The sequence below is a fragment of the Arachis duranensis genome, chromosome 5, assembly GCF_000817695.3.
Source record: "Arachis duranensis cultivar V14167 chromosome 5, aradu.V14167.gnm2.J7QH, whole genome shotgun sequence".
In the NCBI taxonomy this organism is placed as follows: Eukaryota; Viridiplantae; Streptophyta; class Magnoliopsida; order Fabales; family Fabaceae; genus Arachis; species Arachis duranensis.
The window spans coordinates 78,089,349-78,102,503 of record NC_029776.3 but is presented as its reverse complement, the minus strand read 5'-3'; positions in this window follow the sequence as shown (position 1 = coordinate 78,102,503).

Sequence of the window (13,155 nt, the reverse complement as noted above, 5' to 3'; positions counted from 1 at the left end):
TATTCTCTGATGGTCTATCTGAATTGTCTAAAATTTCATTGGACAGCTCTACAAGTTGATCACTCCGCTTAAAGAAAACACCTGCAGAAGCTAGAGAACTCATTGAGATGGTTGCTAACAACCTGTTCGTGTACATTTCTGAAAGAAATCCTGTAAATCATGGGACCTCTCAGAAGAAAGAAGTTCTTGAAGTTGATACTCTGGATGTCATATTGGCTCAGAACAAGATCTTGACCTAACAGGTCAATATGATCTCCCAGCATCTGACTGGAATGCAAACTGCAGCTGGCAGTACTCAGGAAGCTTCTTTTGAAACAGAAGCTTATGATCCTGATCAGCCCACCATAGAGGAAGTGAATTACATGGGAGAATCCTATGGAAACACATACAACCTTTCATGGAGGAATCATCCTAACCTTTCATGGAAGGATCAACAGAAACCTCAGGAAGGTTTCAATAACAATCAAGGTGGAAGGAACCAGAATAGATTCAACAACATACCACAATTCCCATATTCTCAAGGGAATATGGAATCCTCTAGGCAAAATTTTTCTGACTTAGTTGCTTTAGTGTCCAAGCTCTCAAAGACCACTCATACTTTCATGAATGAAATAAGGTACCCCATTAGAAATCTGGAGGTACATGTTGGTCAACTGAGTAAGAGGATCCCTGAGACTCCTCTTGACACTCTTCCAAGCAACACTAAGGTGAACCCAAGAGAAGAGTGCAAGGCCATAACCATGTAGGTAAAGGCCGAATCTAGAGAGAATGGGGGTGGCGTTGAATGCTAGTGAAGGACATATCACTGGCTAGCAGCAGAGCTGGCGTCAAACGCCAGCAAGGGAGCATTGGCTGGGTGTTCAACGCCCAAACACACAGGCTTTCTGGTGCTGAACGCCAGTGAGAAACCCCTCACTGGTCGTTCAATGCCCAAACATGGAGCCATTCTAGCGCTGAATGCCAGTGAGAAACCCCTCACTGGGCATTCAATGCCCACACACCCAGGGAAGCAAGCGTTGAATGCCAGCAAGGATACTCTTGCTGCACGTTCAATGCCCAAAATGACAGAGGAACTGGCGTTTAACACCAGTAAGGGAGCGCAGTAAGGGCGTTTAACGCCCAATAAGCTATCAGAGCTGGCGTTAAACGGCAGTGAAAGCACACCTTCTGAGTGCTCAAGTCCCATCAAGAAACCTCTATCCCAAAACCAAATGAAGCCAAGGCTAACATAAAGACCATAGAGGTTCCTTTGGATACACTTCTGTAGTGCATAAGTTCTGATGACTACTCATTCTCTGATGAAAATGAAGACACCAGGGAAGAGCAAGTTGCTCAGTACCTAGGAGCTCTTATGAAGCTGAATGCCAAGTTATTTGGTACAAAGCCACTAGAGGAAGAACCTCCACTGCTTACCAAAGAATTAAATGCTTAGGTTCAATAGAGGCTACCTTAGAGGCTTCCAGATCCTAGACACTTTCTGATTCCTTGTACCATAGGCACTATGACCTTTGACAAAGCTCTGTGTGACCTAGGGTCAAGTATTAACTTCATGCCACTCTCTGTAATAGAGAAGCAGGGAATCCTTGAGGTACAAGCTGCACACATCTCATTAGAGATGGCAAACAAGACAATGAAGAAGCCATATGGCTTGGTAGAGAATGTCTTCGTAAAAGTTGAAAACTACTACATCCCTGCAAACTTCATAGTCTTAGACATAGGAGAGGATGAGGATGACTCTGTCATCCTTAGAAGACCTTTCCTAGCCACTGCCAATGCTATCATTGATGTGGCTAAGGGAGAAATGACTTTACAACTAGGGGAGGATCACATCTTGTTCAAGATCTCATCCCAATTATCCCTTAAATAAAAGAGAGATAAATGTTCAACACCTAGTGTTCCAACCCTCTCTTTCTGTGCAGAGCATTACAGAATCCCCAGACATCAATTATACGTTTGGTGTTGGGCAGCCATCAACAAGCTCTAAGCACAAAGGTACTAAGAAGAAAGTACCTAAAGGCTGGAGGGATAAGAAAATCCCAACTGAAGGCCTCTCACCTGGCATGAGAGTTGTCTTCACCAAGAAGCCAGTCTTACTACATACAGTGAAACGCATTCTGTCTTTAGAGCATGTGGAGCTCATTCATGAGAAGACAAGAAGAAAATTCACTGTCAGGGGAAAAAATCTGAGCCCATACTAATCTTCATAAGGAGCTAACCGTCAAGATAATGACGTTAAAGAAGAACTTGTTGGGAGGCAAGCCAACCTTAATTAATTAATTTTATTTTCTTTTTCTTTGTTTTATATTTTAGGTTTATAATCATATGTAGCAATCAGAATAGAGACAGGATTCACAGTAGTGAAAACAGAACACTCTGGATGGAGTGTTAAAGTTGAACGCCAGCCAGGGTATCCCTACTTGGTGTTCAACGCCCCAAATGGGCAGTATTGCTGGCATTGAACGCCAGCCAGGGAGCAGTCCCTGGGCATTCAAACGCCAATACAAAGAAGTAGGGAATCTAGATTTACTAACTTCTCAGGATCAGTGGGTCCCATTGCATCTTCACCTTCCTTACTTACTTTTACACTTTCCCATACACACTTCCCTATGAACCTTAGCCCAATCACATACATCACACTTCCCCAAAATCATCATAACTCCCACCAACCCCCACCCACTTCAAAATCAAATTTTCAACCCAAAACCCCACCCATGGCCGAACCTAACCATACCCACTCCCTATAATTACCCCTCTTCATAACCCTCCATACACACACCTCTCATACACTCATAAGCCACACTGGCTGAGTTCTCTCTCTCCCTCTATCCCCTTTTATTTCCTTCTTTTTCTACTCCATTATTCTCTTTCCTTTATTTTTTCTCGAGGACGAGCAAAGTTTTAAGTTTGGTGTTGGAAAAGCATAGCTTTTTTTCTTTCTATTACCATTCATGGCACCCAAGGTTGGAGAACCCTCTAGAAAGAGGAAAGGAAAGGTAGTAGCCAACCCTTCTGAATCTTGGGAAATGGAGAGATTCATCACCAAAGCCCACCAAGTCCACCTCTATAAAGTAGTTGTATAAAAGAAAGTGATCCCTGAAGTTCCTTTAAAGCTCAAGAAGAATGAGTATCCGGAAATTCGAAGATATATCTGGAAAAAAGGTTAGGAAGTCCTAACCAATCCCAATCAAGATGTTAGGATTCTAATGGTGTAAGAGTTCTATGCTAATGCATGGGTTACTAAAAACCATGACACTAGTGTGATTCCAAATCCAAGGAATTAGAGCACCATGGTCCTAGGAAGAATCTTAGATTTCAGCCCAGAAAGTGTGAGGTTTGCGCAGCCCGGAAAGTGTGAGGTTTGCATTCAACTTGCCTCTAATGCAAGAAGATCCTCATCCTTACACTAGGAGAGTCAACTTTGATCAAAGATTGGATCAAATGCTCTCAGATATCTATATGGAAGGAGCACAGCGAAAAAAGGGATTCCCAAGGCAAGCCCATTCAACTAAGAAGGGTTGACCTTAAGCCCATTGCTAAAGGATGGTTGAAGTTCATCCAAAGATCCATCATCCCCACAAGCAATCGGTCAGAAGTGACTGTTGACAAAGCCATCATGATCCATTGCATCATGATTGGAAGTAAGATGGAAGTACATGAGGTGATTCCTCAAGAATTGTACAATATAGCTGAGAAGCCTTCCACCAATGCAAGGTTGGCATTCCCACACCTCATCTGTCATCTATGCAATTTAGATGGAATTGTCATAAATGGAGACATCTCCATTGGGGAGGATAAGCCCATCACTAAGAAGAGGATGGAGCAAACTAGAGAGCATGCACAAGAGCTTGTGTAGCCACCTCAGTATGAGATCCCTGAGATACCTCAAGGGATGTATTTTCCTCTACAAAGCTACTAGGATCAATGGCAAACTTCTCTTGGAGAACTAAGCACTAACATGGAGCAATTGAGGGTGGAGCATCAAGAGCACTCCATCACCCTCAATGAAACAAGAGAAGATCAAAGAGCTATGAGGGAAGAACAACAAAAGGCAAAGGCGTGACGTTGAAGAGATCAAGCATCACATTAGATCCTCAAGGAGAAGCACTAGCTGCCACCATTAAAGGTGGATTTGTTCTTTTTTACTTCCTTTCCCTTTTATTATTTTCTATTTTTTGTCTGTTTATTTTTCTGTTCTCTTGTTCTAGTTGCATGATCATTTGCATTGATGTCTTAAAGTTGTAAAATGTTCCATATATCTCTCACCTTGCTTAAAAGAAAATTTTATTTGAAAAGAATTGAGAGATACATGAATTTCATGTTTAAAATAAAAATAGTTTAATTATGTTAATGTGGTGGCATTGCTTTTGTTTTCTGAATGTATGAATGAACAGTGCATATTTGAAGTTGAAAATTATGAATGTTGGCTCTTGAAAGAATGAAGATGAAAGTGAAATATTATTCACTCTCTGAGACAAATCTCAAAAATTGATTCTTGAAGCAAGAAAAAGCAGCAAAAAGAAAAATAAAAAGCATGTTGCAAAAAAAATAATATAAGCATGTGAAAAGAAAGAAAAATGGCAAAAAAATAATATAAAGTAGAAAAATCCATTACTGCCAAAAAATGCAGGAAAAGGAGGGCATATTGAAAAAGCCAATAACCCTTTAAACCAAAAGGCAAGAGTAAAAGGATCCAAGACTTTGAGCATTAATGGATAGGAGGTCCCAAAGGAATAAAATCCTGGCCTAAGCGACTAAACTAAGCTATCCCTAACTGTTCCAAGGGTTACCTGAAACTGAAGGTCGATCTCGGATGAGATCTGTTATTGTGGCTGGAGCTGTCGTGTCCGACTTGTTGGACTTGATGGTGCTGCTGATCCTTTGTCACTGGAGGGTGGTGGTACCTACAAGAGACTCCGATGCTTAAGTTAGCACGTGCTTTTAGGCAGGATTTTATGTAGAATCAAAGTATGAGTTATACCTGGGTGTCCCAGTGTATTTATAGTAGTGTGGAGTGACCTTCCTTTGAGATAAGATAGTTATCTTATCTTATCTTTTTAGGGGAACTGCCTTATCTTTCTTGGCTTTGCCGCCTTTAGAATGGGTTGTGTTCCTTCGTTTGGGCTTGCTTGGGCCTCTATGGTGATTTGGCCGAACTCTTTGAGAAGAGGTCGGTGGCGATCCAACCTGAAGAGGTCGGTCGCTTGTGTCTTTGGTCAGCCCGGGTCGCACAGCTCAACCTAGGGTATAAACACTAACCATGTGCTTTTGGCATGAAGGTGTCAAGTGAAAAGCTTGAGATTGGGCGGTTAAAGTCGTGGTCCAAAGCAAAAAGAGTGTGCTTAAGAACCCTGGACACTTCTATCTAGAACCCTGGATACTTCTATCTGGGGATTCTAGCAAAGCTGAATCAAAATTTGAAAAGGTTCACCCAGTTAAAGTGTCTGTGGCATTTATGTATCCGGTGGTAATATTGGAAAATAAAGTGCTTAGGGTCACGGCCAAGACTCTAAAACCTGTGTTCAAGAATAAAAAAGAACTTAACTAGGAGAGTCAATAATATCATCTAGATTCTAAGTTCCTGATGCCAACCATTCTAAGTTTCAATGGATAGTGAGATGCCAAAATTATTCAGAAGCAAAAAGCTACTATGTCCCGCTGATCTAATTGTAACTAAGCAACATTGGAGACTTTGAGATTTATTGTATCTTAATTTTCTTTTCTATCCTACTATGTTTTTGGTTGCTTGGGGACAAGCAACAATTTAAGTTTGGTGTTGTGATGAGTAGATATTTTATACGCTTTTTGGCATCATTTTCATATAGTTTTTAGTATATTTTGTTTAGTTTTTATTAAGTTTTTATAGGTTTTAGTGTTAAATTCATATTTTTGGATTGTACTTTGAGTTTGTGTATTTTTGGATAATTTCATGTATTTTCTGGCTGAAATTGAGGAGCTGGAGCAAAAGTCTAATTCAGAGACAGAGAAAGCACTGCAGATGTTGTCCGGATCTGACCTCCTTGCATTCAGAAGAGCTTTTCTAGAGCTACAGAAGTCCAAATGAAGGTTCTCAATGGCCATAGAAAGCTGACTTCCAGAGCTTTCCAACAATGTATAATAGTCTATACTTTGCTTCGGATTAGATGGCCTAAAACTGGCGTCTAATGCCAGCTTCCTGCCCCCTTCTAGGCGTCCAATGCCAAAAGAGTAGAGACCAATGTCCAAACGCCCAGAGAGGACCCCCTTGCCAGTGTTTCACGCCCTAGAGACCTCATAGCACGTGGATCTCATCAAAGCTCAGACCAAACACTCACCAAGTGGGCCTCAAAAGTGGACTTTAACACTAAATAGACTATTTTACCCTTACTAGTCATCTATTTAGTATTTAAAGTGTATTTTTCATTCCCCAAGTAGAAGACGCATACTTTAGACATTATTTTCGAGTTCTACATTGTATTTTCCTTTTAGTATGAGTTTCTAAACCTCCTAGGTTGAGGGGAGGAGCCTTGCTGAGTCCTATGAACTAATAAAAGTATTACTATTTCTTCTTCGATCTGTGTTTGATTTTTCTAAGATGTATATTCATTCTTCAACATGGTGAATAAGATGATCAGTAACAATCAGATCTATTCATCATACTAAGACAAACGTGCCTGACAAACACCCGTGTCTACTTGGGTTCGTGTGAATACGTGACTGGAAAGAGCGAGCCAACAACTATGTTTATACATCTCTCAGACGGCTAATCCATGACTTCATTGGAGACTTCTCAACACACAAGTTCAACCAATTTTTGGGGAGATTAGGGTCTCTGTGGTATAGGCTAGAACCAAAAGAAGCAGCATTCTCTGATCCAGAAGATTCGACCTCGTCTGTGGCGTTTTGAGTATGATTGTCAAGAGAATAAACTGCTAGAGCTTTACCCTTTGTTAGATTGGATGACCACGGCCAATGACGTTCAATCTGGAGCAGAGGAGATCAATGACCCCGGCTTATGGGATTAATCTCATACAACCTGCCATTGAAGAAATCACTCACAAGCAAAGAAGACAGTAATACCAGAGTTAATTCAAAAAGACAAAGCAACTCCAATACTCAACTATATTCCTATTACTGATTACCTTTTTTCTTTATTTACATGCCAACTTAGTTTAGATCTCATAAATATTTATCTATTAACTTCTGATTTGCTTGACTAAGACCTGCAAGATAACCATACCTTGCTTCAAACCACAATCCTCACAGGATCGACCCTGAGTCGCTCAGGTATTACTTGGACGACCAAGTGCACTTATTGGTACAGTTGTACGAAAGTGTGGGGATTCATGCACCAATTGGTATTTGTGAGATTAGTGTGTTGATTTTGGATTATTGGGTGAAATACTTAGAGGTGAATGCTTGTTTGAACAATTTGTTTAATTAGGATTGAATTGATTGAAATCTAATGATTTAGAGCATAAGGGGCTTGTAATTAACATTGGTATAGTTGGATTTGAATGGGAATGAAAGTTTGTAAAAATCGAGCACTTGTGTAGAAATTGGAGGATGAAAAATTGTTAGGCAGCAAATATTATAGGTTTTGAACAATTAGGTAATGTGAGTATGGATATCAAGGATTTTTAAGAGGATGTGATTGAGTTTCACGATGAGCATAAGCATTATTTCTGTCAGGTTGAGAAAGCTTAGAAGTGGGCCTAGGTTTTGTGATTTGATCGATGAATATGACATTGATTCATGATTAGATTCTTGGTGGTTAATAATCAGAGTGACGCAGCGGAAGCAGTAACACAGGATGGTTACGTATAGGAGGTGTAAAGTTGACTAAGATATCTTAAGCTTGAAATACTCGAAGGGTTTAGTGGGTTAATGCAAGTAATAATTCTCAGATAATTGAATTTGAGTGTGGCTGTGAACTTTGACTAATTCTGGAGTGGATACAGAAATGATTGTGGGTATGTAATTATATTTAGGTGATAAGTGAGTACTAATTGTCATGTTTGAGAGATAAGTATTACGATTTGATCATGATGACCTTGGATTTAGATTGAAATGTATAATGGTTGGATTTAAGGACGACTTTGGTAAATATTAAATTGAAATGCACTGAGATTAGTTTTAGGGAAACCATGAAGGGCGGTAAACCCAAATTTATAAGGGAGGTTCTGCCAGAATTATGAAAGAACTTGAAAAGTTTAGAAATCTTAAATTATAATAACAATCGGTACTTTTAGCACAGAAAGTTTTATGAAGGGTGAGATGAACATAACATTTGGTTAGTTATTGAGACAAATATATAAGAAGCTAAGCGTATAACGGATAAAAATAGCTTAAGCTGGAATCAGGAATAGGGTGTTAGAATTGATTTTGAAGAATCATAAAAAAATGGTAAGAGGTTGGTTGAATATGAGAGAGCTTATATGAAGATTTGATAGCGAATTTTCAAGGACAAAAATTTCTGTTAGGAGGGTAGGATGTAAAACCCGATTGATGTGTTAGGATTTGCACCAGTTCATAAATTAGATAAAAATAATTCCATTGTGAGTATAATCCAAACCGGCAATTAAATCCCAATCATCAAAGTTTAATTTCGAATCAAATATAAATCGAGAGTCATACAACCTCGGGTCATTCTCCCTTGGAATGCAATTGAAGTGTTACACTTTCAATTGTGAGGACAAAGGGGTTTTGAAATCAAAGAATGAAAGATTAAAAGAACTAGGCAATAAAAGAACTAAGGAATGATCAAAATTGGTATTGAAGTAAGTAAAAAGGAAGTAAGATCAAAACTAGTGAAAATGCCATAAATGCGTAAAAAGCCTTGACTTGGGACATGAGAATCCAAGGAATCCTATCATTTCCATAACCACAACTATGGTAATTATCATGAGTTAGTCTCGCTTAGTTAACCCCAAATGATGCTGATATGGGTGGTGATGATGCTGATATATAATTATGGCTCAGGAGGACTCTGTGGTGGCCTCAGATGCCGGCTCCTCAATTACCTGGTTAGCTAGTTCTGCTGCCATCTGTAGTGTCTACTCGGCTCCAGCTGCCGGCTCCTTAACTCTCTAATCTACTGCCTCCTCAACCGTGGGATCCTCTGCTATTTTGTCAAGGGGCTCGACTGCCTAGCTAGCTTCAGCTGCTGGCTCCTCAGTCTTGGGCTCAGTCTCTGGTGTATCTGGAGGAGGTGGCGTAGGGTCTCTACCCTTAAACTTCGCCACAATCCAATGAAAGCGGCGAGCGTTGCGGCGCTCGAAATGGTGGAGGGTCTGAAGGATCTCCCGACCCTGCTCATAGGGTGTCTAAGGTCAGGGTGTGGGTGCAGGAGGTGCAGGAGCTGAAGGCTCTGTTGATGATGGCGGCTCAGTCGTCTTCTTCTTTTTCTGTGGCGGTGGTCCCTCATATTCGCCGTATGGTAGGAATGGCTGTTTGCTAATAAAAACAGATGTCCTGTCTATCGGGCGTCTCTCCACTCCAGATAAGGTGGCTAATCTGGTGATCATCGATGGGAAGGGAATGCTGTATTTCTGTTGTTGGTTCACCTTCCACATCGAATCTCGGATAATGGGAAGAACAGAGATCCTTTTCCCCTCCAAAATAGCACATAGTAACATGGCCATACAGACACGGATATGAGTGCCATGCGTGCTTGGTAGGATATAGTCAGCGATGATCTGCTGCCAGATCCTTGCCTCAAGAGTCAACTCGGAGCACGGAATGCTCAGTGGAACCGTATTTTCTCCCTTGTTGTATTCCCATTCGGCCTCAGGTTGGCCAATCCTCTTCAGAACGACGTCCAATGAAAGCTTGCCAGATGTCAAGTCCTTCACTATCTGAGTGTAAGCATCTCGAGCCAGAGGAATATGCGGTATCTGCAAGAGGGCTTCCAAAGCATGGTTGGAGGTGTCTAGAGTGACACCTCTCAGCAAAATAGTTGGGGTGTCCCTTTTTAGCAAATTTTCGTAGAATTCCTTGACCTGGTGTTCATTGATTTCCATCGGGTTGAATCCTATAAACTTCCATTGGTAAAAGTTTAGTCTATCAAGTATTTGGTCCGTATATTTCTCCGGTAAGTTTAGCTTCCCCTTATAGTTAAAGGCTTTCTTTTCTAGTTTCTTGTACTGTTCTTTGGCCGTTTCATTGATGAATGTTTCCGGTTGAGTACTCGGAGGTGCAGGAGAAGGACGAGCCAAAGGATTGGCTTTCTCCTTTCCATTACGAGGCATCCTGAAAAAGAAAAATAATAGAATACAACTCAGGAGAAACATATAGAAGTCACAGAAACTAAGACAAAATAGTCAAGTGAAGTATATTAGAGCCACTAAGGTAAACAAACACTCAATTAAGGAAAAACATGTATAAAACAGCCAAATGCTAAAAAAGAAATGTAGTTTTCCTCAATCAAGCAACCTAAGTAACATTAAAGAGAATGAAGAACAATTAAAGGACATATATGAATTAGGTATAACAATGCAAGTGAATTGAATTGAAAGCAATTGATTATTGCAATTTTGCAATTGAATTGAAAAGATTAGCAAACATTAGCACAAAAGGCAATAATCAATGTAACAGTGAAAGTATGCACTAACTCATGTTAAGAAGATGATAAATAATCATATACACATGACTTCTTGTTCAAAGCAATGCTTGATTGAAAAACAGGTTGCATTGCTCAAAAACATGAATGAACAAGTGGCTATGTATGTGGTTATCCACTTTTAAGAACTTCATGAATAGGCATCAGCATCAATTCACTAAACATAATTAGTTATGCACTTACAATGTACCAAATGGAATGATCACAGTTGTGATTTCAAGTTCAATTTGGTCTTTCAAGCGAACTCAACTACCAAGTACATAACTAACAGAGCATCCATTGAAGTACGATATGCACAGCGAAAATTGACATCAAAGACAATAATCACAGCGGTAAAGTCAAGTTCAGTTTGATGTTCAAGCTAAATAAACAAGATGCATAATCATAATTCCAGGTCTGGCAGCATCCAAAACTACAGAAAATTGCACAGGTACAAAATAAAATGCCAAATGAAAGAAAAATTAAAGGCCTATGCTGATCAGACATAGAGATTAGACAAAAAACTTCATTCAGGCAGTATATCAAGCATGTTATGTGCATCCATTAAAAATCAGCATTCACAGTTCAACGTAGCAGTTATTCGATCCATAGATATCAGAAATAATCAGCCAGCCTAAAGCATTCAATCCATAAACAGAAGTCATCTAACCTAAAGCCTCCTAATCATTAAAACAAAAATTAAAAAGCAGTTAAAGAAAGTAAATGAAACAGAAACAGTGGAGAAGCAGGTTACATGGAAAGAATTGGAACCTGTAATGTAGAAGAGGGCAGAAGAAAAAGGGAAGGAGGGGCGGCAGTAAATGTCGCGGTAGCACAGAAGCTCGCCGCTGCTCGTGGTGTTTGCTGAGCTGGAGGTGTGAACTAGGGCTGGCTGTGGCGCAGCAGAGTGCAGTGCAGAGACAGGGGAAAGTGGAGGAAAAGGAAAAAGAAGAGAGAATGAGAGAGAATGGGAAGGGAGAGAGAGAAATGACGGTGGTGTGGTCGCCAGTGGTGGCGTGGGGTGGACGAGATGGTGGTGTCGAGGGCTGGGTTGCTGGGTTAAGGGTTAGAGGTGATTTGGGTTCAGAGAAAGGGGAAAAGAAGAAAGGGGTAGGGTTTTGCGAGTAACTGAAGCGCTGACCAACGGAAATTTGTTGTGTCAGTAAAGAATTTCACAAATAAAATCTCATTGCAAGTATAGTTCTAAATCAACAAATAATTCTTCAATAAAAAATAACCGAGAGTATTAATACCTCGAGTTATCTCTCAAGGAATTGCAGGGAAGTATCCTTGTTATTGGTTAGGAAGTAATGTTTTGGAGTTTTCGTAATAGAGAACAAGAAAAGTAAATGACAAAAGAGAATAAACTAACAAATAAGAAAGCTCTTGGCAAGGCATGAGAACTAAAGGTCATATCCTTGTTATCCTTATCAATTGTGACACGAATTGTTCATTGCTCCACTTAGCTATCCTCTAACTATGAATGAAAGTCAAGTGGATATAATCAACTTGAGTCCACAAGTCCTTTGTCCTCAAGTTGAGATTCTATAAACCCCTTCATACCCCTCTCTTCGGTTGCTCCTCCACAATCATCCTTGGATATGTGACACGAATCCCATGAGTCCAACTTTTGTCAGACGGTTGCTTGAAGCCGATCCATTGCTTCCTTGAGATGATCCTTTAATTCTTGTTCTACTTTGCTAACATAAATAGGATCATATTGCTCTTGGGTTGATGGAGACGGATATTCTTCTATGGAGGGTTGTGGTGAAAAGTAGAATTTATCTTGTGGCTGAAAGTTCACATATATTAGAGGTGGTTCATCTTGGTCATAGTATGGAGGAGGTGGTTCTTGGAATTGTTGATATTGTGGTGGTTCCATATTTGGTTCATATGGCTCAAAAGGTGATTAGTATGGTGGACATAGATTAAGATCATATGGAGGTGTTTGATGGCTATGTTGAGGATGTGGCTCATAGGCATATGGTGGTGGTTTTTGATAGTCACGAGGAGGATCACCATAGCCATTTGATTGGAATGCATCATAAAATGGCTCTTGTTCATAGTGCATTAGTGGAGGTTGTTGCCAAGATGATTGATCATATGCATATGGCTCCTCCCACCTTTGATTGTTCCATCCTTGATGCACATTGGTGCGCGAATTTGTAATTCGCACAACTAACCAGCAAGTGCACTGGGTCGTCCAAGTAATACCTTACGTGAGTAAGGGTCGATCCCACGGAGATTATTGGTTTGAAGCAATCAACGTTTATTTTATTGATCTTAGTTAGGAGGCCAATAAGGTTATTTGGATTTAATTGTAAGAAGTCAAAGTATTTAAAATTGTAAGAAAAATAAGAGAGAATCAAATCGTTACTTGTTGTGCAGTAATGGGAAATATGTTGGAGTTTTGGAGATGCTTTGTCCTCTGACTTCAACTCTTCCTTGAATTCCTTCAACACACGCAAGGCTCCTTCCATGGCAAGCTCTATGTAGGGTATCACCATTGTCAGTGGCTACTTCCCATCCTCTCAGTGAAAACGTTCCTATGCTCTGTCACAGCACGGCTAATCATCTGT